Source organism: Mastomys coucha, chromosome X (assembly GCF_008632895.1).
Source record: "Mastomys coucha isolate ucsf_1 chromosome X, UCSF_Mcou_1, whole genome shotgun sequence".
Lineage (NCBI taxonomy): Eukaryota > Metazoa > Chordata > Mammalia > Rodentia > Muridae > Mastomys > Mastomys coucha.
This window is the reverse complement of record NC_045030.1, coordinates 110,409,409-110,413,071: the sequence shown is the minus strand read 5'-3', so window position 1 is coordinate 110,413,071 and position 3,663 is coordinate 110,409,409.

The window sequence follows — 3,663 nt, the reverse complement described above, 5'->3', positions numbered from 1 at the left end:
CTCCTTCTTTTCCCTCTCAATAATATTAAATAAATAAAATTGGAACAAGAAATTGAAATATATAACTGTGATCCATAGTTATGCAGAATCGCTAAAATGCTTTTCATGAGACTTAATCAGAGAACAAAGACTATGATGGGCGTTTCTGAGACTTCATCAATGCAATTCGTCTGAAATATCTTCACCTCAGCCTCAAGCAGATTCTTTAGACAAGGGCAAAAACTAGCCACATTCTTGACCAAAGTACCACAAAACAGTCTCTAGGTCACATATTGAAATTCTCCACTGAAACATCTTGGGTCAGGTCCACACAATTCAAATCACTCTCAGCAACAAAGTCTTCCATATTCCTACCAGGATAGCCCATTAAGTCCCATTTAAAGCATTCCAGTGCTTTCCAAATCCAAAGTCCCCAAATCCACATTTCTCCAAACAAAAGCATGGTCAGGCCTATCACAGCAATACCCCAGACCCTGGTACCAACTTCTGTCTTAGAGTATTATTGCTGTGGACAGACACTATGACCAAAGCAACTCTTACAAGGACAACATTTAATTGGGGCTGGCTTACAGGTTCAGTACACTATCATCAAGGCAGTAGTGTGGCAGCATCCAGGCAGGCATAGTCCAGGAGGAGCTGCAAGTTCTACATCTTGCTCCAAAGGCAATGGAGAGAATACTGGCTCCCATGTGTCTAGGAGGAGGATCTTTTTTTTTTTTTAAGATATATTTATTTATTTCATGTATATGAGTACACTGCAGCTGTCTTCAGACACACCAGAAGAGGGCATCATATCCCATTACAGATGGTTGTGAGTCACCATGTGGTTGCTGTGAATTGAACTCAGGACCTCTGGAAGAGCAGTCAGTGTTCTTAACCACTGAGCCATCTCTCCAGCCCTAGGAGGAGGATCTTAAAGCTCACGCCCACAGTGACACACCTACTCCAACAGAGCCACACCTTCTAATAGTGCCACTCCCTGGGCTGAGCACATACAGACCATCACAGCATCCTTCATTGTTTCTCTTGTCTCAAGGACCACTGTCATATTAAATCTTGTGCAATATTTGAAATTCATTGGTACATATTTTTTTGTCTGTTTAAGTCATTTAAGTTGGGGAGGCAATCTAATACTTGGCATGTTTTCATTCATGGCTCCTAGTGGGAATTACACAGTAAATAAATGGCTATGAGATGGCTCAGTGGGTGAAATCCTTGCTGCATAAGCAAGAAAACTTGAATTTGGATCCCTATCAAGTTTATACTCAAAACCAAGTTTGTGTAGTATAAGATTGTTTTCATAGAAGAGGGCTAAAAAATCAGAGAACGATGGAGGAAGACATGGAACAGCCACATAATAGATTACCAAATAGGTAGAAAAGAACAGGGAATGTGAATTTAATACTTGACAACACTGATGGACGTGCCAAAGGACAGAAGAAAAGCCCATAAAGCTTCAACTCTACACAACTAAGGAATGCTGAGAGTGGAAGAAATAGCTGTCCCCGGGAAAGAGCTCATCAGTTGATTATCCAACACCAAATAGCCAGCCCTGAAAAAGTAGGATAGATTTATTGGTAAACAAACAAAAACAAAACAAACAAAAATCCTAAGATGGGAAATTCCATTTTGAATGGTGCCTGTTGTATGTTGGAGATAATATAATAAATATCTGATGATTTTATACTGAAATAGAGGATAGCTTAAAATACACATAAATGCTTATTTATAGGGGAAGAAGGGAAGTAGAGTGGAGGGCATACAGAGGCAAAATGCTTATAAATATGTGTCTATAACTGAGACAGTTTGAATATAATCTGTTGCAGATTATTTCTGGCTATGACAGTTTAGGGCTTTCCAGACTTCCTGTACTTGGGTGTCCATATCTTTTCCAAGATTGGAAATTTTTTTCGTTAAGTGAGCAAGGTTTCTAATCCCCCAGAACTTTTTCCTCCTTTTTCAGTTATGCTGGTCTTATGGCAGTTTGAGCTTTTCCTGATGCCCTGGAGACAGGGAATATGCTCTTTAGTTTCTCTTATTTCCTTCTACATCTGTCCTAGAGGCAAACTCTGCTATTTCTTTTTTCTTTTCCTTTCTGTTCATTTCTTTTCTTCCCTCTCTCTCTTCTTTTCTTCCCTGTTTTTATTTCCTTTATTTTCGTTGAGACAAGGACTTATTCTGTATCCTAGGTTGACCTTTATTAGTATTATTCTTCTACTTTATTTAGTCTTTTGTTGAGAGTTTTGGCTAAAGTGTTTTGCATCATTTACTGAGCACTTTATTTCCTAGATTTGTGATTGATTCTTTTTCAAATTCCTCCCTTCTTTGTTAAACTCCTCATTTGTATCCTGCATTCTATTCTTAATTTCCTTTAACAGTTAACATAAATTGTCTTGACTCTCAAGTTTAATTTTTTAAAATTATTAGGCAGCATATGTAGTTTTATATTTTTAAATTGAATCTATTGTTAATGAGTTGTGTCTTTAGAAGACACACACACACACAGACACAATCTCATGTATGCCAGCAGGCTGGCCTCAAACTTACTATGTTGCTGAAGATATCCTTGGATTTCTAAGCTTCCTTCCTCTGTCTCCCTGAGTGATAGATTCTTGGTATGTGCATAACCAGGTTTACATGTTGCTGAGCATGGAATCCATGTAGCTTCTTTGGCACAGATTAAGTTTGGACATAGTCCAACTCTGTTGGAGTAGGAGAGATGCACTGCCTCCCCAGGTTTTCATAAATTGAGACACTTAGCAATGCAATTAGTAGATAGCATAGTGTAGAGATATGCAAGATATCTCCTCTGTGGTTACTTTTATGATGAGAGTGGTGACCCTGTTAGATTATGAGGCCTTCCATAGGCACTGTTTATAAAACCTCTGTTGCCACTCTGGAAATCAGTTTGGTGGTTCCTCTGGAAATTAGACATAGTTCTATCAGAGGACCCAGCTATACCACTCCTGGGCATATACCTGGAAGATGCTCCAACATGTAATAAGGACACATGCTCCACTATGTTCATAGCAGCCTTATTTATAATAGCCAGAAACTGGAAACAACCCAGATGTCCCTCAACAGAGGAATGGATACAGAAATTGTGGTACATCTACACAATGGAGTACTACTCAGCTATTAAAAACACGAATTTATGGGGCTGGAGAGATGGCTCAGCGGGTAGGAGCACCGACTGTTCTTCCGAAGGTCATGACTTCAAATCCCAGCAATGACATGGTAGCTCACAACCACCCATAATGAGATCTGACTCCCTCTTCGGGAGTGTCTGAAGACAGCTACAGTGTACTTACATATAATAAATAAATAAATAAATAAATCTTTAAAAAAACCCACGGATTTATGAAATTCTGGAGTGTCTGAAGACAGCTACAGTGTACTTACATATAATAAATAAATAAATAAATAAATAAATCTTTTTAAAAAACCCACGAATTTATGAAATTCTTAGCGAAATGGATGGATCTGGAGAATATCATCTGGAGTGAGGTAACCCAATCACAAAAGAACACACATGGTAGGCACTCTCTGATAATCCTACAAGAAACTCAAGAAGAAGGAAGGCCAAAATGTAGACATTTAGTTCCTTCTTAAAAGGGGGAACAAAATACCCATGGAAGGAGTTGCAGAGGTTAACTATGGAGC